The following is a 26,050-nucleotide window of genomic DNA, read 5'->3' as shown; positions in this document are numbered from 1 at the left end:
AGCTCGTCTCCTAGCGTTCTCACACTTCATAATGTTTCCGCTCCTTCAAAATAAAATAAGAAACATTGTAAAGTTGCAAGATGGATCATAAACATGCAGCGGTTCGAATCATGTTGGAACGTTTGCAGTTTGTTTCAAAAACCATCCATCCATCCATTTCCTACTGCTTGTCCCTTTCGGGGACCATGAATTATTTATGTGAGCGTCAGTTCTGGGTTTTTATGGAGGGTCTAATCTAATTAGGGACAAAATTAAATAAATAAATTATAAATATTTAATGAATTACTTCATTGTGTCTTTAATTAATCATAATTGGAATTAATGAAAATCTGTGTAATCAAATGTGCCATCTATATTTTAATATAAAAATAATTATTAATGCATTTAATTATTTATTTTAGTATTTAATTAACTAACTGATTATTGATTCATGATTTAATTATTTCAATATTTAATTAATTAATAATTGATATTTAGTTAATTATAATATGCATTTATTATTTATTGATTCATAATTAACTGAGGTTGTTATATTTAAATAACCATTTATTGTTCATGTTTTCAATATTTAATTAAATAATAATTGATTCATAGTTTAGTTAATTGCACTATTTATTTAAGTATTTCATGATTCATGATTAACTTAATTATTATAATATTTGATTAACTATTGATTCATGATTTACTTATTTCAATATTTAATTACTTAATCAACTATCCAGTCCTGATTTAATTTATTTAAATATTTCATTCATTAACTGATTATTGATTTAATTAATTATTTCAATATTTAATCAATTGATTACTGATTCATGATTGAATTAATTATTTCATGAACGTGTGTGGCAGCGTTTCAAGAATGTCATTCATCCATCAAAGTCAGTGGGCGGGTCCTAACACCTGATTGGTTACTACTTAGCCGCCACCTTCAAAGTCAGTGGGCGTGTCCTAACACCTGATTGGTTACTCCTTGTTTTCAAAGTCTTCCAAAGTTCCAAGGCAATCATTGGACTAGATTCCTTTTAGCCCCGCCTCCTGACTTTGATGGCTCACTTTGACAGATAAAACAAATAAAACAATAATGAAATTAAAAAATATGAATTCAATGTAGAATTATTTAAATTATTTATACATTCATGACACATTTACGTAATGAATTACAATTACGATTAAATGATGAACATTTTTTCTATTTATTTAAAGATTGATTTATTTGTTAAATTTTGTCCCATTTGACCCTCCATAGTTTCTCCCCTGTGATTGACAGGTAAAAGGTGCCTTTCAGTCGTCGTCACCATGGCAACAGAACATAAATTCCATTTGTTGTGTAAGATGTGAACATGTGGAGTAACCGTACATGTGACGCCACCAGCGCGTGAGTAATCACTGACTAAAGATAATTTGGTAACATTTATAACATTCCAATATGGCTATTCAAACACTTTTTAATGTCGTACTTTATTTTGAAAGTACTTTTGGAGAGAAAGCGATGAACAGATGTGATTAGTTGTGATTACTGCTCGGACTAAACAAACATAAAGCTAGAGTGAATGCAAGCAGAAATACAATGTAAGGAGAATTTCAAAATACGTCACTGCGGTCAGATTAAAGTTATCTAGCGATCAGTGATTTGTTTAATTGATTATTGGAGCGTGTTTACGGTCAAATATGTTGGTAGCCTCGTCTTTGTTCGCAACTATTTAGGCTAGCGTGGCTTTTATTATGGAATATAGCGGAAGTCAGTTGCTCACCACTTGGCGCTTGATTGAAAAAAAAAAGGGAGGAGGAAGTCCGCTTTACGGTACCGCGATGCGTTTGAGGCTGCCGCGGCGAGACAAACACTCTCTCGTGGGACCAACAACCTTCACCGTCGACTCAAAGGTAAAAGAAAAAAAGTAAAAAAAAAAGTAAATGTTTGTCTTTCTTTCCCGGTTTCCGGTGTCGCCCAGGTGAACTTCACCTGAGCGTCACTCCTTTTGTGTTGGGACGACGAGTTTCCGGGTTGTACTTTTCAACAAGTCCTCCATTTTCCCACGCTAACGTTTTTTTTTTTTTCATCGCTGCTGGTTTCAATCCTTCCTGTTTGTCTGATGACGTCACCGCTTCTTTTTTTTATTAAGCTTTTCTAAATCCACCTTGGACAGTTTGTAATAAATTAATTCACGCCGTGTTTGGAAGATGAAAGAATTTACTAGCGGCTAATTAGCATATTGTTTTGTGACGTCATCGTGTATGCTACTCCCAGCCGCCAGGGGGCGTGTTAGCACGTTTGTGTTCCAACAGTGTGAAATTATTTGTTTAAACCTTCAAAGCTTGCATAAAACGTTAGTTAGCATACTTGCAAGATGGAGACATGTCTCAAAACCCATGAATTTTAGATTTAAATGAACCGAAATGAAGTAAAATGTTAGCATGCTAATGATAGCATAATAACGTAGGACAAGTTAGCATGCTTCTAAGATGGCGCCGAGTATCAAAAGCCATGATTTTTGTTGATTTAAGCGTATGAAATTAGCATGAAATGCTATCTTAAAACGTTATGGAGCCGGCAGAAAACGTTAGCATGCTAATGCTAGCATGCTAACGCTAGCATGCTAACGCTAGCTTGTTATAATGGGAACAGTTAGCATACTTGCAAGATGGAGACATGTCTCAAAACCCATGAATTTTAGATTTAAATGAACCGAAATGAAGTAAAATGTTAGCATGCTAATGATAGCATAATAACGTAGGACAAGTTAGCATGCTTCTAAGATGGCGCCTAGTATCAAAAGCCATGATTTTTTTAATTTAAGCGTATCAAATTAGCATGAAATGCTATCTTGAAACGTTAGCAACATTTTGATGGAGCCGGCAGAAAACGTTTGCATGCTAACGCTAGCATGCTAACGCTAGCTTGTTATAATGGGAACAGTTAGCATACTTGCAAGATGGAGACATGTCTCAAAACCCATGAATTTTAGATTTAAATGAACCGAAATGAAGTAAAATGTTAGCATGCTAATGATAGCATAATAACGTAGGACAAGTTAGCATACTTCTAAGATGGCGCCGAGTATCAAAAGCCATGATTTTTTTAATTTAAGCGTATAAAATTAGCATGAAATGCTATCTTAAAACGTTATGGAGCCGGCAGAAAATGTTAGCATGCTAATGCTAGCATGCTAACGCTAGCATGCTAACGCTAGCTTGTTATAATGGGAACAGTTAGCATACTTGCAAGATGGAGACATGTCTCAAAACCCAAGAATTTTAGATTTAAATGAACCGAAATTAAGTAAAATGTTAGTATGCTAACGATAGCATAATAACGTAGGACAAGTTAGCATGCTTCGAAGATGGCGCCGAGTATCAAAAGCCATGATTTTTGTTGATTTAAGCGTATCAAATTAGCATGAAATGCTATCTTGAAACGTTAGCAACATTTTGATGGAGCCGGCAGAAAACGTTAGCATGCTAACGCTAGCATGCTAACGCTAGCATGCTAACGCTAGCTTGTTACAATGGGAACAGTTAGCATACTTGGAAGATGGAGACATGTCTCAAAACCCATGAATTTAGATTTAAATGAACCGAAATGAAGTAAAATGTTAGTATGCTAATGATAGCATAATAACGTAGGACAAGTTAGCATGCTTCTAAGATGGCGCCGAGTATCAAAAGCCATGATTTTTGTTGATTTAAGCGTATCAAATTAGCATGAAATGCTAGCTTGAAACGTTAGCAACATTTTGTTGGAGCCGGCAGAAAATGTTAGCATGCTAACGCTAGCATGCTAACGCTAGCTTGTTATAATGGGAATAGTTAGCATACTTGCAAGATGGAGACATGTCTCAAAACCCATGAATTTTAGATTTAAATGAACCGAAATGAAGTAAAATGTTAGCATGCTAATGATAGCATAATAACGTAGGACAAGTTAGCATGCTTCTAAGATGGCGCCGAGTATCAAAAGCCATGATTTTTGTTGGTTTTAGCGTATCAAATTAGCATGAAATGCTAGCTTGAAACGTTAGCAACATTTTGATGGAGCCGGCAGAAAACGTTAGCATGCTAACGCTAGCTTGTTATAATGGGAACAGTTAGCATACTTGCAAGATGGAGACATGTCTCAAAACCCATGAATTATAGATTTAAATGACCCAAAATGAAGTAAAATGTTAGCATGCTAATGATAGCATAATTACGTAGGACAAGTTAGCATACTTCTGAGATGGCGCCGAGTATCAAAAGCCATGATTTTTTTAATTTAAGCCTATCAAATTAGCATGAAATGCTATCTTAAAACGTTAGCAACATTTTGATGGAGCCGGCAGAAAACGTTTGCATGCTAACGCTAGCATGCTAACGCTAGCTTGTTATAATGGGAACAGTTAGCATACTTGCAAGATGGAGACATGTCTCAAAACCCATGAATTTTAGATTTAAATGAACCGAAATGAAGTAAAATGTTAGCATGCTAATGATAGCATAATAACGTAGGACAAGTTAGCATGCTTCTAAGATGGCGCCGAGTATCAAAAGGCATGATTTTTGTTGGTTTTAGCGTATCAAATTAGCATGAAATGCTAGCTTAAAACGTTAGCAACATTTTGTTGGAGCCGGCAGAAAATGTTAGCATGCTAACGCTAGCTTGTTATAATGGGAACAGTTAGCATACTTGCAAGATGGAGACATGTCTCAAAACCCATGAATTTTAGATTTAAATGAACCGAAATGAAGTAAAATGTTAGTCTGCTAATGATAGCATAATTACGTAGGACAAGTTAGCATACTTCTAAGATGGCGCCGAGTATCAAAAGCCATGATTTTTGTTGATTTAAGCGTATCAAATTAGCATGAAATGCTAGCTTAAAACGTTAGCAACATTTTGTTGGAGCCGGCAGAAAACGTTAGCATGCTAATGCTAGCATGCTAACGCTAGCATGCTAACGCTAGCTTGTTATAATGGGAACAGTTAGCATACTTGCAAGATGGAGACATGTCTCAAAACCCATGAATTTTAGATTTTAATGACCCAAAATGAAGTAAAATGTTAGTATGCTAATGATAGCATAATAACGTAGGACAAGTTAGCATGCTTCTAAGATGGCGCCGAGTATCAAAAGCCATGATTTTTTAAATTTAAGCGTCTCAAATTAGCATGAAATGCTATCTTAAAACATTAGCAACATTTTGATGGAGCCGGCAGAAAACGTTAGCATGCTAACGCTAGCATGCTAACGCTAGCTTGTTATAATGGGAACAGTTAGCATACTTGCAAGATGGAGACATGTCTCAAAACCCATGAATTTTAGATTTAAATGAACCGAAATGAAGTAAAATGTTAGTATGCTAATGATAGCATAATAACGTAGGACAAGTTAGCATGCTTCTAAGATGGCGCCGAGTATCAAAAGCCATGATTTTTGTTGGTTTAAGCGTATCAAATTAGCATGAAATGCTATCTTAAAACGTGATGGAGCCGGCAGAAAACGTTAGCATGCTAATGCTAGCATGCTAACGCTAGCATGCTAACGCTAGCATGTTATAATGGGAACAGTTAGCATACTTGCAAGATAGAGACATGTCTCAAAACCCAAGAATTTTAGATTTAAATGAACCGAAATGAAGTAAAATGTTAGTATGCTAATGGTAGCATAATAACGTAGGACAAGTTAGCATGCTTCTAAGATGGCGCCGAGTATCAAAAGCCATGATTTTTGTTGATTTAAGCGTATCAAATTAGCATGAAATGCTAGCTTGAAACGTTAGCAACATTTTGATGGAGCCGGCAGAAAACGTTTGCATGCTAACGCTAGCATGCTAACGCTAGCTTGTTATAATGGGAACAGTTAGCATACTTGCAAGATGGAGACATGTCTCAAAACCCATGAATTTTAGATTTAAATGAACCGAAATGAAGTAAAATGTTAGCATGCTAATGATAGCATAATAACGTAGGACAAGTTAGCATGCTTCTAAGATGGCGCCGAGTATCAAAAGTCATGATTTTTTTAATTTAAGCGTATCAAATTAGCATGAAATGCTATCTTAAAACGTTATGGAGCCGGCAGAAAACGTTAGCATGTTAATGCTAGCATGCTAACGCTAGCATGCTAACGCTAGCTTGTTATAATGGGAACAGTTAGCATACTTGCAAGATGGAGACATGTCTCACAACCCATGAATTTTAGATTTAAACGAACCGCAATGAAGTAAAATGTTAGTATGCTAATGATAGCATAATTACGTAGGACAAGTTAGCATACTTCTAAGATGGCGCCGAGTATCAAAAGCCATGATTTTTTTAATTTAAGCGTATCAAATTAGCATGAAATGCTAGCTTAAAACGTTAGCAACATTTTGTTGGAGCCGGCAGAAAATGTTAGCATGCTAACGCTAGCGTGTTATAATGGGAACAGTTAGCATACTTGCAAGATGGAGACATGTCTCAAAACCCATGAATTTTAGATTTAAATGAACCGAAATGAAGTAAAATGTTAGTATGCTAATGATAGCATAATTACGTAGGACAAGTTAGCATGCTTCTAAGATGGCGCCGAGTATCAAAAGCCATGATTTTTGTTGGTTTTAGCGTATCAAATTAGCATGAAATGCTAGCTTGAAACGTTAGCAACATTTTGATGGAGCCGGCAGAAAACGTTAGCATGCTAACGCTAGCATGCTAACGCTAGCTTGTTATAATGGGAACAGTTAGCATACTTGCAAGATGGAGACATGTCTCAAAACCCAAGAATTTTAGATTTAAACGAACCGAAATGAAGTAAAATGTTAGTATGCTAACGATAGCATAATAACGTAGGACAAGTTAGCATGCTTCTAAGATGGCGCCGAGTATCAAAAGCCATGATTTTTGTTGGTTTAAGCGTATCAAATTAGCGTGAAATGCTATCTTAAAACGTTAGCAACGTTTTGATGGAGCCGGCAGAAAACGTTTGCATGCTAACGCTAGCATGCTAACGCTAGCTTGTTATAATGGGAACAGTTAGCATACTTGCAAGATGGAGACATGTCTCAAAACCCATGAATTTTAGATTTAAATGAACCGAAATGAAGTAAAATGTTAGCATGCTAATGATAGCATAATAACGTAGGACAAGTTAGCATGCTTCTAAGATGGCGCCGAGTATCAAAAGCCATGATTTTTTTTAATTTAAACGTCTCAAATTAGCATGAAATGCTATCTTAAAACATTAGCAACATTTTGATGGAGCCGGCAGAAAACGTTTGCATGCTAACGCTAGCATGCTAACGCTAGCTTGTTATAATGGGAACAGTTAGCATACTTGCAAGATGGAGACATGTCTCAAAACCCATTAATTTTAGATTTAAATGAACCGAAATGAAGTAAAATATTAGTATGCTAATGATAGCATAATAACATAGGACAAGTTAGCATGCTTCTAAGATGGCGCCGAGTATCAAAAGCCATGATTTTTGTTGATTTAAGCGTATCAAATTAGCATGAAATGCTAGCTCGAAACGTTAGCAACGTTTTGATGGAGCCGGCAGAAAATGTTAGCATGCTAACGCTAGCATGCTAACGCTAGCATGCTAACGCTAGCTTGTTATAATGGGAACAGTTAGCATACTTGCAAGATGGAGACATGTCTCAAAACCCATGAATTATAGATTTAAATGTACCGAAATGAAGTAAAATGTTAGTATGCTAATGATAGCATAATAACGTAGGACAAGTTAGCATGCTTCTAAGATGGCGCCGAGTATCAAAAGCCATGATTTTTGTTGGTTTTAGCGTATCAAATTAGCATGAAATGCTAGCTCGAAACGTTAGCAACATTTTGTTGGAGCCGGCAGAAAACGTTAGCATGCTAACGCTAGCTTGTTATGACGGGAACAGTTAGCATACTTGCAAGATGGAGACATGTTCTAAAAACCAATGAATTTTAGGTTTGAAAATTAGGCAAATGTTAGCTCAAAACATTAGCATGGTAATGTTAGCATAATAACATACGACATGTTAGTGTCCTTCCAAGATGGCGCCAATCATCAAAAGCCATACATTTTAGATTGAAATTTTTTATAAAATGTTAGCATAACATGTCAGCATGCTAATGTTAGCATAATAACATACGACATGTTAGTGTACTTCCAAGATGGCGCCGAGCATCAAAAGTCATACATTTTAGATTGAAAAATTTTATAAAACATTAGCGTAAAATGTTAGCATGCTAATGTTAGCATGATAACATGTTAGTATACTTCTAAGGTGACGCCAAGAGTCAAAAGCCATGTTTTTTTTGTTTAAGCTCTTAAAACGTACGTAAAGCCATACATTTTAGATGGAAAATTTTTATAAAACGTTAGCATAAAATGTTAGCATGCTAATGTTAGCATTATAACATATGACATGTTAGTGTACTTCCAAGATGGCGGCAATTATCACAAGCCATACATTTTAGATTGAAAATGTTTATAAAACGTTAGCATAACATTTTAGCATGCTAATGATAGCATAATAACATACGACATGTTAGTGTACTTCCAAGATGGCGCCAAGCATCAAAAGCCATACATTTTAGATTGAAAAATTTTATAAAACGTTAGCGTAAAATGTTAGCATGCTAATGTTAGCATATAAGGTGGCGCCATGTTTTTTTTTTGTTTAAGCGTATCAAATTAGCTGAAATGCTAGCTTAAAACGTACGTAAAGCCATACATTTTAGATTGAAATTTTTTATAAAACGTTAGCATAAAATGTTAGCATGCTAATGTTAGCATGCTAATGTTAGCATCATAACACACGACATGTTAGTGTACTTCCAAGATGGCGCCAAGCATCAAAAGCCATACATTTTAGATGGAAATTTTTTATAAAACGTTAGCATAAAATGTTAGCATGCTAATGTTAGCATTATAACACACGACATGTTAGTGTACTTCCAAGATGGCGCCAAGCATCAAAAGTCATACATTTTAGATTGAAAAATTTTATAAAACGTTAGCGTAAAATGTTAGCATGCTAATGTTAGCATAATAACATGTTAGTATACTTCTAAGGTGGCGCCAAGAGTCAAAAGCCATGTTTTTTTTTGTTTAAGCTCTTAAAACGTACGTAAAGCCATACATTTTAGATTGAAAATTTTTATACAACGTTAGCATAAAATGTTAGCATGCTAATGTTAGCATGACAATGTTAGCATCATAGCACACGACATGTTAGTGTACTTCCAACATGGCGCCAATCGTCAAAACCCATACATTTTAGATTGAAAATTTTTATAAAACGTTAGCATGACATTTTAGCATGCTAATGATAGCATAATAACATACGACATGTTAGTGTACTCCCAAGATGGCGCCAAGCATCAAAAGTCATACATTTTAGATTGAAAATTTTTATAAAATGTTAGCGTAAAATGTTAACATGCTAATGTTAGCATAATAACATGTTAGTATACTTCTAAGGTGGCGCCAAGTATCAAAAGCCATGTTTTTTTTGTTTAAGCGTATTAAATTAGCTGAAATGCTAGCTTAAAACGTTAGCAACATTTTGATGGAGCCGGCAGAAAACATTAGCATGCTAACGCTAGCTTGTTATGATGGGAACAGTTAGCATACTTGCAAGATGGAGACATGTTCTAAAAACCAATGAATTTTAAGTTTTAAAATTAGGCAAATGTTAGCTCAAAACATTAGCATGGTAATGTTAGCAACAGCATCAAAAGCCATACATTTTAGATGGAAAAATTTTATAAAACGTTAGCATAGAATGATAGCATGCTAATGTTAGCATTATAACATACGACATGTTAGTGTACTTCCAAGATGGCGCCAAGCATCACAAGCCATACATTTTAGATTGAAAATGTTTATAAAACGTTAGCATAACATTTTAGCATGCTAATGATAGCATAATAACATACGACATGTTAGTGTACTTCCAAGATGGCGCCAAGCATCAAAAGTCATACATTTTAGATTGAAAATGTTTATAAAACGTTAGCATAACATTTTAGCATGCTAATGATAGCATAATAACATACGACATGTTAGTGTACTTCCAAGATGGCGCCGAGCATCAAAAGTCATACATTATAGATTGAAAAATTTTATAAAACGTTAGCGTAAAATGTTAGCATGCTAATGTTAGCATGATAACATGTTAGTATACTTCTAAGGTGGCGCCAAGTATCAAAAGCCATGTTTTTTTTTTTTGTTTAAGCGTATCAAATTAGCTGAAATGCTAGCTTAAAACGTACGTTAAGCCATACATTTTAGATTGAAATTTTTTATAAAATGATAGCATAAATGTTAGCATGCGACATGTTAGTGTACTTCCAACATGGCGCCAATCATCAAAAGCCATACATTTTAGATTGAAATTTTTTATAAAATGTTAGCATAACATGTTAGCATGCTAATGTTAGCATAATAACATACGACATGTTAGTGTACTTCCAAGATGGCGCCAAGCATCAAAAGTCATACATTTTAGATTGAAAAATTTTATAAAACGTTAGCGTAAAATGTTAGCATGCTAATGTTAGCATAATAACATGTTGGTATACTTCTAAGGTGGCGCCAAGCATCAAAAACCATACATTTTAGATTGAAATTTTTTATACAACGTTAGCATAAAATGTTAGCATGCTAATGTTAGCATAATAACATACGACATGTTAGTGTACTTCCAAGATGGCGCCAAGCATCACAAGCCATACATTTTAGATTGAAAATTTTTATAAAACGTTAGCATAACATTTTAGCATGCTAATGATAGCATAATAACATACGACATGTTAGTGTACTTCCAAGATGGCGCCGAGCATCAAAAGTCATACATTTTAGATTGAAAAATTTTATAAAACGTTAGCGTAAAATGTTAGCATGCTAATGTTAGCATAATAATATGTTAGTATACTTCTAAGGTGGCGCCAAGCATCAAAAGTCATACATTTTAGATTGAACATTTTTATAAAATGTTAGCGTAAAATGTTAGCATGCTAATGTTAGCATAATAACATGTTAGTATACTTCTAAGGTGGCGCCAAGTATCAAAAGCCATGTTTTTTTTTTGTTTAAGCGTATCAAATTAGCTGAAATGCTAGCTTAAAACGTACGTAAAGCCATACATTTTAGATTGAATTTTTTTATACAACGTTAGCATAAAATGTTAGCATGCTAATGTTAGCATCATAACACACGACATGTTAGTGCACTTCCAACATGGCGCCAATCATCAAAAGCCATGCATTTTAGATTGACATTTTTTTATAAAATGTTAGCATAACATGTTAGCATGCTAATGTTAGCATTGCTAATGTTAGCACCATAACATACGACATGTTAGTGTACTTCCAAGATGGCGTCAAGCATCAAAGCTATGCATTTTAGATTGAAAAATTTTATAAAACGTTAGCGTAAAATGTTAGCATGCTAATGTTAGCATAATAACATGTTAGTATACTTCTAAGGTGGCGCCAAGTAACATAAGCACTTGATGTTTAGGTTTATATTTATATGAATGAAATGAGCGAAAATATTAGCATAAAATATTAGCATACTAATTTTGACAAAACTATTGCGTGATTAATCGCGTATATACGCGATTAATCATAATTAATTAATTATGATTAATCGGATTAAAAAAATAATGGTCTACTAACATATCTCCATAATAATGACTCATTTAATGTTTACAATGTGTCCAGGGCCAATAAAAAAAGCTATTGTGCACCAAATAATCATACTTTGGTTAATGATTAGGAGTGCATGAGAAAGTTTGCTGCTTCAGTTAACAGTGCAGTAAAGAGAATGTCTGTGTGTCGAGGTGCTTCACGGCAGCCACGGAACATTCCGCTGAACATGTTGGGACCTCCAAACAAAATCAGCTGTGACGTCGTCTTTCTCATCTGCGTGCTGGTTTCCTGCTCGCTGGCAGGAAGTAACGTGCGGTCGTGTTGCGACACGAATCACTCAAATCACACGCTCACGTCAGGAAGAGGAAGACAGCAAGGAAAGGAAAAGAAGAAGAAAAACTTAAAAAAGGAAAGAAATAAAAAGTTAAGAAAAAGAAGACAAAAAGAACTTGGAAGAAGAAAAAGAGGAAAAAAGAAGAAAATTAGGAATAAAAAGAGAAAGAAGAAAAATAAAAAATAAATGGGAAAATAAAAAGAAGTAGACAAATAAGAAAAATAAATAAATATATAAAAATAAAGTACAAGAAGAAGAAAACACATCAAAAAAAGAAGTAGACAAATAAAAATAATAAGAAATAAAGAAGAAAATGTGGAAAAATAATTTGAAAATATAAAAAAAGAAGAAAAAGAAAAAGTAGAAAGAGGAAAAAATGACAAAAAAGAAGTAAAAGAAAAAGTAGAAAAAAAGTAGTAAAAAAAAGTTAAAAAAGGAAAGAAATAAAAAGTTAGAAAAGGAAGCCAGAAAAAAAGAAAGTAAAAGAAGAAAAAGGAAAAAGAAAATGAAGAATAAAAAGAGAAACTAAAGGGGAAATGAAAAAGAAATAGACAAATAATAATAAAAATAGAATAAGAATATAATAAAGTAAAAGAATAAGAAAAAAGAAGTAGACAAATAATGAAAAGAATAAGAAATAAAGAAGAAAACGTAGAAAAACAATTAAAAAAAAGACGAAAAATAATTAGAAAATATAAAAAAGAAGAAAAAGAAAAAGTAGAAAGTGGAAAAAATGACAAAAAAGAAGTAAAAGAAAAAGTAGTAAAAAAAAGTTAAAGAAGGAAAGAAATAAAAAGTTAGAAAAGGAAGACAAAAAAGAACTAGAAAAAAAGAAAGAAAGTAAAAGAAGAAAAAGGAAAAAGAAAATGAAGAAGAAAAAGAGAAACTAAAGGGAAATGAAAAAGAAATAGACAAATAATAATAAAAATAGAATAAGAATATAATAAAGTAAAAGAATAAGAAAAAAGAAGTAGACAAATAATGAAAAGAATAAGAAATAAAGAAGAAAACGTAGAAAAACAATAAAAAAAAAGACGAAAAATAATTAGAAAATATAAAAAAGAAGAAAAAGAAAAAGTAGAAAGTGGAAAAAAATGACAAAAAAGAAGTAAAAGAAAAAGTAGAAAAAAAGTAGTAAAAAAAAGTTAAAGAAGGAAAGAAATAAAAAGTTAGAAAAGGAAGACAAAAAAGAACTAGAAAAAAAGAAAGAAAGTAAAAGAAGAAAAAGGAAAAAGAAAATGAAGAATAAAAAAGAGAAACTAAAGGGGAAATGAAAAAGAAATAGACAAATAATAATAAAAATAGAATAAGAATATAATAAAGTAAAAGAATAAGAAAAAAGAAGTAGACAAATAATGAAAAGAATAAGAAATAAAGAAGAAAACGTGGAAAAACAATTAAAAAAAAGACGAAAAATAATTAGAAAATATAAAAAAGAAGAAAAAGTAGAAAGTGGAAAAAATGACAAAAAAGAAGTAATAGAAAAAGTAGAAAAAAGTAGTAAAAAAAGTTAAAGAAGGAAAGAAATAAAAAGTTAGAAAAGGAAGACAAAAAAGAACTAGAAAAAAAGAAAGAAAGTAAAAGAAGAAAAAGGAAAAAGAAAATGAAGAATAAAAAAGAGAAACTAAAGGGGAAATGAAAAAGAAATAGACAAATAATAATAAAAATAGAATAAGAATATAATAAAGTAAAAGAATAAGAAAAAAGAAGTAGACAAATAATGAAAAGAATAAGAAATAAAGAAGAAAACGTAGAAAAACAATAAAAAAAAAGACAAAAACAAAGAAGAAGAAAACAAGTAGAGTGAGGAAAAAGTGACCAAAAAGAAGAAAAAGGAAGTAGAACAATAATTAAAAGAAGAAAAAAGGAAGCAAAAACAAAAAAGAATAGAAAACGAAAGAGACAAAAAAGAAGAAGAGTAGAAATCAGTTGAGTGAACTTTCACTCTTTGATTGAGTGGAAGAGGAAGTCACATGACTTCTTCTTCCTGCAGTCTGTGTGAGAGGACACACCCATAGACATGTTGTAAGGGTACGCAGCATGGAGCGCTACTGCCTACTGGCGCCGACGAGACGCGGGGCCGCCATCTTGGAGTGGTGATCCGCTCCACTCAGTGCGATTCATTTGTCAGGAGCAATGAACATTTAATTCATCTTACCTCACTGAATACCACTGATTTTCATCCCCTTTTTTGGTCATACGTGTAGCTATGATAAAGGACACATGTTTTATTATTCATAGTTTGCTTAGCAGTAATAGAATATTTTTATATGCTAGAAGTGACCAGACGTCCCAGATCAAAACTGGGAATATAATCCCAGAGAAGGGAAAAAAACATATGATGAGTCAGTTTAGGCTGCTCGCCGGCTCCTCATCACCACTTCAAGATGGCGCCCCAATTTCTCGCGTCACAGCAGCCAATGCTGCGTCTACTTATAACATGTCTATGAACACACCAACCAGGTTGTGCAATATCCACCTTGACATGATACAGACTTGAATGATGTCATCATATGGCCATACTTCATGATGTCATCATATGGCCATACTTCATGATGTCATCATATGGCCATACTTCATGATGTCTGCAAATTGTCATACTTCATGATGTCTGCAAATTTGACAGCAACGAACTAAACTACTCCAAGTTGTAATATTGTTACTAAACTACTCCATGTTGTAATATTGTTACTAAACTACTCCACGTTGTAATATTGTTACTAAACTACTCCATGTTGTAATGTTGTTACTAAACTACTCCATATTGTAATATTGTTACTAAACTACTCCATGTTGTAATATTGTTACAAAACTACTCCATGTTGTAATATTGTTACTAAACTACTCCATATTGTAATATTTTTACTAAACTACTCCATGGTGTAATATTGTTACTAAACTACTCCATATTGTAATATTGTTACTAAACTACTCCATGTTGTAATATTGTTACTAAACTACTCCATGTTGTAATATTGTTACTAAACTACTCCATGTTGTAATGTTGTTACTAAACTACTCCATGTTGTAATATTGTTACTAAACTACTCCATGTTGTAACATTGTTACTAAACTACTCCATATTGTAATATTGTTACTAAACTACTGCATGTTGTAATATTGTTACTAAACTACTCCATGTTGTAATATTGTTACTAAACTACTCCATGTTGTAATATTGTTACTAAACTACTCCATGTTGTAATATTGTAGCATTGTTACTAAACTACTCCATGTTGTAATATTGTAGTATTGTTACTAAACTACTCCTTGTGGTAATATTGTAACATTGTTACTAAACTACTCCATGTTGTCATATTGTAGTATTGTTTTTAAATTACTCCATGTTGTAATATTATTACTAAACTACTCCATGTTGTAATATTGTTGCTAAACTACTCCATGTTGTAATATTGTTACTAAACTATTCCATGTGGTAATATTGTAACATTGTTACTAAACTACTACATGTTGTAATATTGTAGTATTGTTACAAAACTACTCCATGTTGTAACATTGTTACTAAACTACTCCATGTTGTAATATTGTTACTAAACTACTCCATGTGGTAATATTTTAACATTGTTACCAAACTACTCCATGTTGTAATATTGTAGTATTGTTACTAAACTACTCCTTGTGGTAATATTGTAACATTGTTACTAAACTACTCCATGTTGTAATATTGTAGTATTGTTTTTAAATTACTCCATGTTGTAATATTATTACTAAACTACTCCATATTGTAATATTGTTACTAAACTACTCCATGTGGTAATATTTTAACATTGTCACTAAACTACTCCATGTTGTAATATTGTAGTATTGTTACTAAACTACTCCTTGTGGTAATATTGTAACATTGTTACTAAACTACTCCATGTTGTCATATTGTAGTATTGTTTTTAAATTACTCCATGTTGTAATATTATTACTAAACTACTCCATATTGTAATATTGTTACTAAACTACTCCATATTGTAACATTGTTACTAAACTACTCCATGTGGTAATATTGTAACGTTGTTACTAAACTACTCCATGTTGTAACATTGTTACTAAACTACTCCATGTTGTAATATTGTTACTAAACTACTCCATGTGGTAATATTTTAACATTGTTACTAAACTACTCTATGTTGTCATATTGTAGTATTGTTTTTAAATTACTCCATGTTGTAATATCATTACTAAACTACTCCATATTGTAATATTGTTACTAAACTACTCCATATTGTAATATTTTTACTAAACTATTCCATGTGGTAATATTGTAACATTGTTACTAAACTACTCCATGTTGTAATATTGTAGTATTGTTACTAAACTACTCCATGTTGTAATATTGTTACTAAACTATTCCATGTGGTAATATTGTAACATTGTTACTAAGCTACTCCATGTTGTAATATTGTTACTAAACCATTCCATGTGGTAATATTGTAACATTGTTACTAAACTACTCCATGTTGTAATATTGTAGTATCGTTACTAAACTACTCCATGTTGTAACATTGTTACTAAACTACTCCATGTTGTAATATTGTTACTAAACTACTCCATGTGGTAATATTTTAACATTGTTACTAAACTACTCCATGTTGTAATATTGTAGTATTGTTACTAAACTACTCCTTGTGGTAATATTGTAACATTGTTACTAAACTACTCCATGTTGTCATATTTTAGTATTGTTTTTAAATTACTCCATGTTGTAATATTATTACTAAACTACTCCATGTTGTAATATTATTACTAAACTACTCCATGTTGTAATATTATTACTAAACTACTCCATGTTGTAATATTGTTACTAAACTACTCCATGTTGTAACATTGTTACTAAACTACTCCATGTTGTAATGTTACTAAACTACTCCATGTTGTAATATTGTTACTAAACTACTCCATGTTGTAACATTGTTACTAAACTACTCCATGTTGTAACATTGTTACTAAACTACTCCATGTTGTAATATTGTTACTAAACTACTCCATGTTGTAATATTGTTACCAAACTACTCCATGTTGTAATATTGTTACTAAACTACTCCATGTTGTAATATTGTTACTAAACTACTCCTGTGTGTTTGTGAGCTGGATCAAAGTCTGCTGGATTTCAGTTGAGTACAAATTCCTTTCATGTAAGCAGATTAAAAAGTGTGTTTATGTCTCAGTAGCGCCCCCTCATGGCCATGTGACGTTGAACAACCGGCTCTAACATGGAGTGTTTGCACTGATGGATTGTTTGGCAAGCCAGGGGTTTTTAGCTCCGCCTCTCTCTGCACGGCCGTGACACTAATCCTCATATTTGGGTCGGGCTGCGGATGTGTGGCCTGTATCGCACTCCTTTTGCTCTTTGCTCCTGGCGCCATGCTGAGAACACGTGTGGGCCGACCTTGGCATCTTCTCATGCAAACATGTCTGCAAGCTGCCACCTCCTGCTCCTGTATCGGCACATCCACCAGTGGTATCGATTGATCCACATGCGGTATCGATTATCCACATGCGGTATCGATTGATCCACCTGCGGTATCAGTTGATCCACCTGCGGTATCAGTTGATCCACCAGTGGTATAGTTTAATTCACCAGTGGTATCGGCTGATCCACCTGCGGTATCGGCTGATCCACCAGTTGTATAATTTAATTCACCAGTGGTATCGGCTGTTCCACCAGTGGTATCGGCTGATCCACAAGTGGTATCGGCTGAGCCACCAATGGTTTTGGTTGATCCAGGAGGCACCTCCTATATTCATTCTTTTACCTTTTTATCTCACTTCTTTTATCTTCTATATTACTTTTTTTTTTTAGCTTTTATTTACTTTCTTTTACTCTTTCACTTACTTAACCTTCTATGTTCCTTGTTTTACCTTCTGTTTAGCTTTTTACCCTTTGCTTACCTTTTTTGACTCTTTTACATTGATTCACTTTCTTTTGCCTTCCATATACCTTCTTGTGCCTTCTATATTCCTTGTTTTACATTGTGTTGACCTTTTTACCTTCTATTTACCCTGTTTGACTGTCTTTTACCTTGTTTTACTTATATATTCCTTGTTTTACCTTCCGCTTACCTTTTTTGACTCTTTTACCTTTTTATTGTCCTTGTTTGACATTCTATTTACCTTCAAGTAACCTTTTACCCTTTAACCTTCTGTTTACCTTGAGTTGATATTTGACTTTCTTACCTTGTTTTACCTTCTATATTCATGTTTTACCTTTTTATTTAATTAGTTTATCGTCTATTTTCTTTGTTTTATTTTCTTTTACAGTTTATTTACCTTCCATTTACCTTGTTGTATTGTCTTTTTCTTTCGATTTACCCTCATTTACCTTTTATTTACCTTCCATTTGCTTTTGTTTTATTGTCTTTTACTTTCTATTACCCTCATTTACCTTTTCTTCACCCTATTTTACCTTTTATTTACCTTCCATTTACTTTGTTTTATTGTCTTTTACTTTCTATTTACCCTCATTTATCTTTTCTTTACCCTCTTTTCCTTTTTATTTACCTTGATTTATTGTCTTTTACTTTGTATTTAACCCCATTTACCTTTTATTTAAATTCTATTTACCCTCATTTACCTTTTCTTTACCCTCTTTTACCTTATCTTTATATTGTATTTACCCTCATATACCTTTTCTTTACCCTCTTTTACTTTCTATTTACCTTCCATTTACCTTGTTGTATTGTCTTTTTCTTTTTCTTTACCCTCATTTACCTTTTATTTACCTTCCATTTACTTTGGTTTATTGTCTTTCACTTTCTATTTACCCTCATTTATCTTTTCTTTACACTCTTTTACCTTTTATTTACCTTGATTTATTGTCTTTTACTTTCTATTTACCCACATTTACCTTTTGTTTAAAGTTAAAGTTAAGTTAAAGTACCAATGATTGTCACACGCACACTAGGTGTGGCGAAATAATTCTCTGCATTTGACCCATCACCCTTGATCACCCCCTGGGAGGTGAGGGGAGCAGTGGGCAGCAGCGGTGGCCGCGCCCGGGAATCATTTTTGGTGATTTAACCCCCAATTCCAACCCTTGATACTGAGTGCCAAGCAGGGAGGTAATGGCTCCCATTTTTATAGTCTTTGGTATGACTCGGCCGGGGTTTGAACCCACAACCTACCGATCTCAGGGCGGACACTCTAACCACTAGGCCACTGAGTACCCTCATTTACCTTTTATTTACCTTCCATTTACTTTGTTTTATTGTCTTTTACCTTTCTACCCTCATTTATATTTTCTTTACCCTCTTTTACCTTTTATTTACCTTGATTTATTGTCTTTTCCTTTCTATTTACCCACATTTACCTTTTGTTTATCTCCTATTTACCCCCATTTACCTTTTATTTATATTCTATTTACCCTCATTTACCTTTTCTTTACCTTCATTTACCTTTTATTTATATTCTATTTACCCTCATTTACCTTTTATTTACCCTCTTTTACCTTTTATTTACCTTCCATTTACTTTGGTTTATTGTCTTTTACTTTCTATTTATCTTTTCTTTACACTCTTTTACCTTTTATTTACCTTGATTTATTGTCTTTTACTTTCTATTTACCCACATTTACATTTTGTTTATCTTCTCTTTACCCTCATTTACCTTTTATTTACCTTCCATTTACTTTGTTTTATTGTCTTTTACCCTCATTTATATTTTCTTTACCCTTTTTTACCTTTTATTTACCTTGATTGATGGTCTTTTACTTTGTATTTACCCCCATTTACATTTTATTTATCTTCTATTTACCCTCATTTACCTTTTCTTTACCCTCATTCACCTTTTATTTATAATCTATTTACCCTCATTTACCTTTTCTTTACCCTCATTTACCTTTTATTTATATTCTATTTACCCTCATTTACCTTTTATTTACCCTCTTTTACGTTTTATTTACCTTCCATTTACTTTGTTTTATTGTCTTTTACTTTCTATTTGCCCTCATTTACCTTTTATCTTCTATTTACCCTCATTTACCTTTTCTTTACCCCATTTACCTTTATTTATATTATATTTACTAGGGGTGTGGGAAAAAATCGATTCAAATTGTCCTTTACAATTATAAAAGCTTTTTACAAAAATCTACAAACCACTGTGTTACATGGCCTTTCCTTTTAACAACACTCAGTAAACGTTTGGGTTGGGCTTCTCGGGTGGAATTCTTCCCCATTCTTGCTTGATGTACAGCTTAAGTTGTTCATTAGTCTCCGTTGTGCTATTTTTAGGCTTCATAATGTGCCACACATTTTCAACGGGAGACAGGTCTGGACTACAGGCAGGCCAGTCTAGTACCCGCACTCTTTTACTATGAAGCCACGTTGATGTAACACCTGGCTTGGCATTGTCTTGCTGAAATAAGCAGGGGCGTCCATGATAACAACATATTTTTGCTCCAAAACCTGTATGTACCTTTCAGCATTAATGGTGTAAGTTACCCATGTCTTGGGCACTAATACACCCCCATACCATCACACATGCTGCCTTTTACACTTTCACCCTAGAACAATCCGGATGGTTCTTTTCCTTTTTGGTCCGGAGGACACGACGTCCACAGTTTCCAAAAACAATTTGAAATGTGGACTCGTCAGACCATAGAACACTTTTCCACTTTGTATCAGTCCATCTTAGATGAGCTCAGGCCCAGCGAAGCCGACGGCCGTTTCTGGGTGTTGTTGATAAACGGTTTTCGCCTTGCATAGGAGAGTTTTAACTTGCACTTACAGATGTAGCGACCAACTGTAGTTACTGACAGTGGGTTTCTGAAGTGTTCCGGAGCCCATGTGGTGATATCCTTTACACACTGATGTCGCTTGTTGATGCAGTACAGCCTGAGGGATCGAAGCTGCTTACGTGCAGTGATTTCTCCAGATTCTCTGAACCCTTTGATGATATTACGGAGCGCCGATGGGGAAATCCCTAAATTCCTTGCAATAGCTGGTTGAGAAAGGTGTTTCTTAAACTGTTCAACAATTTGCTCACGCATTTGTTGACAAAGCTGAAATCCTATGTATTGAATGAATAGAGAATCATTTTGAATCGGGAAAAAATAGTTTTTGAATCGAGAATCGATTTTGAATGGAATCGTGACCCCAAGAATCGATATTATATCGAATCGTAGAACACCCAAATATTCACAGCCCTAATATTTACCCTCATTTACCTTTGCTTTACCCTCATTTACCTTTATTTATATTCTTTTTACCCTCATTTACATTTTCTGTACCCTCTTTGACTTTTTATTTACCTTGTTTTATTGTCTTTTTCTTTCTATTTACCCTCATTTACCTTCCATTTGATGTTTTATTGTCTTTTACTGTCCATTTACCTTCTTTTACCTTCCATTTGATGTTTTATTGTCTTTTACTGTCCATTTACCTTCTTTTACCTTCCATTTGATGTTTTATTGTCTTTTACTGTCCATTTACCTTCTTTTACCTTCCATTTGATGTTTTATTGTCTTTTACTGTCCGTTTACCTTCTTTTACCTTCCATTTGATGTTTTATTGTCTTTTACTGTCCATTTACCTTCTTTTACCTTCCATTTGATGTTTTATTGTCTTTTACTGTCCATTTACCTTCTTTTACCTTCCATTTGATGTTTTATTGTCTTTTACTGTCCATTTACCTTCTTTTACCTTCCATTTGATGTTTTATTGTCTTTTACTGTCCATTTACCTTCTTTTACCTTCCATTTGATGTTGTATTGTCTTTTACTGTCCATTTACCTTCTTTTACCTTCCATTTGATGTTTTATTGTCTTTTACTGTCCATTTACCTTCTTTTACCTTCCATTTGATGTTTTATTGTCTTTTACTGTCCATTTACCTTCTTTTACCTTCCATTTGATGTTTTATTGTCTTTTACTGTCCATTTACCTTCTTTTACCTTCCATTTGATGTTTTATTGTCTTTTACTGTCCATTTACCTTCTTTTACCTTCCATTTGATGTTTTATTGTCTTTTACTGTCCATTTACCTTCTTTTACCTTCCATTTGATGTTTTATTGTCTTTTACTGTCCATTTACCTTCTTTTACCTTCCATTTGATGTTTTATTGTCTTTTACTGTCCATTTACCTTCTTTTACCTTCCATTTGATGTTTTATTGTCTTTTACTGTCCGTTTACCTTCTTTTACCTTCCATTTGATGTTTTATTGTCTTTTACTGTCCGTTTACCTTCTTTTACCTTCCATTTGATGTTTTATTGTCTTTTACTGTCCGTTTACCTTCTTTTACCTTCCATTTGATGTTTTATTGTCTTTTACTGTCCGTTTACCTTCTTTTACCTTCCATTTGATGTTTTATTGTCTTTTACTGTCCGTTTACCTTCTTTTACCTTCCATTTGATGTTTTATTGTCTTTTACTGTCCGTTTACCTTCTTTTACCTTCCATTTGATGTTTTATTGTCTTTTACTGTCCATTTACCTTCTTTTACCTTCCATTTGATGTTTTATTGTCTTTTACTGTCCATTTACCTTCTTTTACCTTCCATTTGATGTTTTATTGTCTTTTACTGTCCATTTACCTTCTTTTACCTTCCATTTGATGTTTTATTGTCTTTTACTGTCCATTTACCTTCTTTTACCTTCCATTTGATGTTTTATTGTCTTTTACTGTCCATTTACCTTCTTTTACCTTCCATTTGATGTTTTATTGTCTTTTACTGTCCATTTACCTTCTTTTACCTTCCATTTGATGTTTTATTGTCTTTTACTGTCCATTTACCTTCTTTTACCTTCCATTTGATGTTTTATTGTCTTTTACTGTCCGTTTACCTTCTTTTACCTTCCATTTGATGTTTTATTGTCTTTTACTGTCCATTTACCTTCTTTTACCTTCCATTTGATGTTTTATTGTCTTTAACTGTCCATTTACCTTCTTTTACCTTCCATTTGATGTTTTATTGTCTTTTACTGTCCATTTACCTTCTTTTACCTTCCATTTGATGTTTTATTGTCTTTTACTGTCCATTTACCTTCTTTTACCTTCCATTTGATGTTTTATTGTCTTTTACTGTCCATTTACCTTCTTTTACCTTCCATTTGATGTTTTATTGTCTTTTACTGTCCATTTACCTTCTTTTACCTTCCATTTGATGTTTTATTGTCTTTTACTGTCCATTTACCTTCTTTTACCTTCCATTTGATGTTTTATTGTCTTTTACTGTCCATTTACCTTCTTTTACCTTCCATTTGATGTTTTATTGTCTTTTACTGTCCATTTACCTTCTTTTACCTTCCATTTGATGTTTTATTGTCTTTTACTGTCCATTTACCTTCTTTTACCTTCCATTTGATGTTTTATTGTCTTTTACTGTCCGTTTACCTTCTTTTACCTTCCATTTGATGTTTTATTGTCTTTTACTGTCCGTTTACCTTCTTTTACCTTCCATTTGATGTTTTATTGTCTTTTACTGTCCATTTACCTTCTTTTACCTTCCATTTGATGTTTTATTGTCTTTTACTGTCCATTTACCTTCTTTTACCTTCCATTTGATGTTTTATTGTCTTTTACTGTCCATTTACCTTCTTTTACCTTCCATTTGATGTTTTATTGTCTTTTACTGTCCATTTACCTTCTTTTACCTTCCATTTGATGTTTTATTGTCTTTTACTGTCCATTTACCTTCTTTTACCTTCCATTTGATGTTTTATTGTCTTTTACTGTCCATTTACCTTCTTTTACCTTCCATTTGATGTTTTATTGTCTTTTACTGTCCATTTACCTTCTTTTACCTTCCATTTGATGTTTTATTGTCTTTTACTGTCCATTTACCTTCTTTTACCTTCCATTTGATGTTTTATTGTCTTTTACTGTCCGTTTACCTTCTTTTACCTTCCATTTGATGTTTTATTGTCTTTTACTGTCCGTTTACCTTCTTTTACCTTCCATTTGATGTTTTATTGTCTTTTACTGTCCGTTTACCTTCTTTTACCTTCCATTTGATGTTTTATTGTCTTTTACTGTCCATTTACCTTCTTTTACCTTCCATTTGATGTTTTATTGTCTTTAACTGTCCATTTACCTTCTTTTACCTTCCATTTGATGTTTTATTGTCTTTTACTGTCCATTTACCTTCTTTTACCTTCCATTTGATGTTTTATTGTCTTTTACTGTCCATTTACCTTCTTTTACCTTCCATTTGATGTTTTATTGTCTTTTACTGTCCATTTACCTTCTTTTACCTTCCATTTGATGTTTTATTGTCTTTTACTGTCCATTTACCTTCTTTTACCTTCCATTTGATGTTTTATTGTCTTTTACTGTCCATTTACCTTCTTTTACCTTCCATTTGATGTTTTATTGTCTTTTACTGTCCATTTACCTTCTTTTACCTTCCATTTGATGTTTTATTGTCTTTTACTGTCCATTTACCTTCTTTTACCTTCCATTTGATGTTTTATTGTCTTTTACTGTCCATTTACCTTCTTTTACCTTCCATTTGATGTTTTATTGTCTTTTACTGTCCCTTTACCTTCTTTTACCTTCCATTTGATGTTTTATTGTCTTTTACTGTCCATTTACCTTCTTTTACCTTCCATTTGATGTTTTATTGTCTTTTACTGTCCATTTACCTTCTTTTACCTTCCATTTGATGTTTTATTGTCTTTTACTGTCCATTTACCTTCTTTTACCTTCCATTTGATGTTTTATTGTCTTTTACTGTCCATTTACCTTCTTTTACCTTCCATTTGATGTTTTATTGTCTTTTACTGTCCATTTACCTTCTTTTACCTTCCATTTGATGTTTTATTGTCTTTTACTGTCCATTTACCTTCTTTTACCTTCCATTTGATGTTTTATTGTCTTTTACTGTCCATTTACCTTCTTTTACCTTCCATTTGATGTTTTATTGTCTTTTACTGTCCGTTTACCTTCTTTTACCTTCCATTTGATGTTTTATTGTCTTTTACTGTCCATTTACCTTCTTTTACCTTCCATTTGATGTTTTATTGTCTTTAACTGTCCATTTACCTTCTTTTACCTTCCATTTGATGTTTTATTGTCTTTTACTGTCCATTTACCTTCTTTTACCTTCCATTTGATGTTTTATTGTCTTTTACTGTCCATTTACCTTCTTTTACCTTCCATTTGATGTTTTATTGTCTTTTACTGTCCATTTACCTTCTTTTACCTTCCATTTGATGTTTTATTGTCTTTTACTGTCCATTTACCTTCTTTTACCTTCCATTTGATGTTTTATTGTCTTTTACTGTCCATTTACCTTCTTTTACCTTCCATTTGATGTTTTATTGTCTTTTACTGTCCATTTACCTTCTTTTACCTTCCATTTGATGTTTTATTGTCTTTTACTGTCCATTTACCTTCTTTTACCTTCCATTTGATGTTTTATTGTCTTTTACTGTCCATTTACCTTCTTTTACCTTCCATTTGATGTTTTATTGTCTTTTACTGTCCATTTACCTTCTTTTACCTTCCATTTGATGTTTTATTGTCTTTTACTGTCCATTTACCTTCTTTTACCTTCCATTTGATGTTTTATTGTCTTTTACTGTCCCTTTACCTTCTTTTACCTTCCATTTGATGTTTTATTGTCTTTTACTGTCCATTTACCTTCTTTTACCTTCCATTTGATGTTTTATTGTCTTTTACTGTCCATTTACCTTCTTTTACCTTCCATTTGATGTTTTATTGTCTTTTACTGTCCATTTACCTTCTTTTACCTTCCATTTGATGTTTTATTGTCTTTTACTGTCCATTTACCTTCTTTTACCTTCCATTTGATGTTTTATTGTCTTTTACTGTCCATTTACCTTCTTTTACCTTCCATTTGATGTTTTATTGTCTTTTACTGTCCATTTACCTTCTTTTACCTTCCATTTGATGTTTTATTGTCTTTTACTGTCCATTTACCTTCTTTTACCTTCCTTTTGATGTTTTATTGTCTTTTACTGTCCATTTACCTTCTTTTACCTTCCATTTGATGTTTTATTGTCTTTTACTGTCCATTTACCTTCTTTTACCTTCCATTTGATGTTTTATTGTCTTTTACTGTCCATTTCCCTTCTTTTACCTTCCATTTGATGTTTTATTGTCTTTTACTGTCCATTTACCTTCTTTTACCTTCCATTTGATG

At 32.9% G+C, this 26,050-nt stretch overlaps 1 protein-coding gene across 3 annotated transcripts in view; it reads left to right on the top strand.

Moving 5' to 3' along the window:
- The first annotated feature begins 1,348 nt into the window (after positions 1–1,348).
- LOC133608399 (multiple C2 and transmembrane domain-containing protein 2-like) overlaps positions 1,349–26,050 on the top strand; it is a 130,762-nt gene continuing 106,060 nt past the window's right edge. For 2 of the 3 annotated variants that reach the window (XM_061963607.2, XM_061963605.2), the window contains exon 1: positions 1,393–1,881. The gene's annotated coding sequence lies outside the window, so the exon portion shown is untranslated. The other variant, XM_061963606.2, reaches the window with a different exon arrangement.

This window comes from Nerophis lumbriciformis, linkage group LG06 (assembly GCF_033978685.3).
Source record: "Nerophis lumbriciformis linkage group LG06, RoL_Nlum_v2.1, whole genome shotgun sequence".
Lineage (NCBI taxonomy): Eukaryota > Metazoa > Chordata > Actinopteri > Syngnathiformes > Syngnathidae > Nerophis > Nerophis lumbriciformis.
The sequence above is the reverse complement of the archived record's forward strand: the minus strand, read 5'-3'. Positions and strand labels throughout refer to the sequence as shown.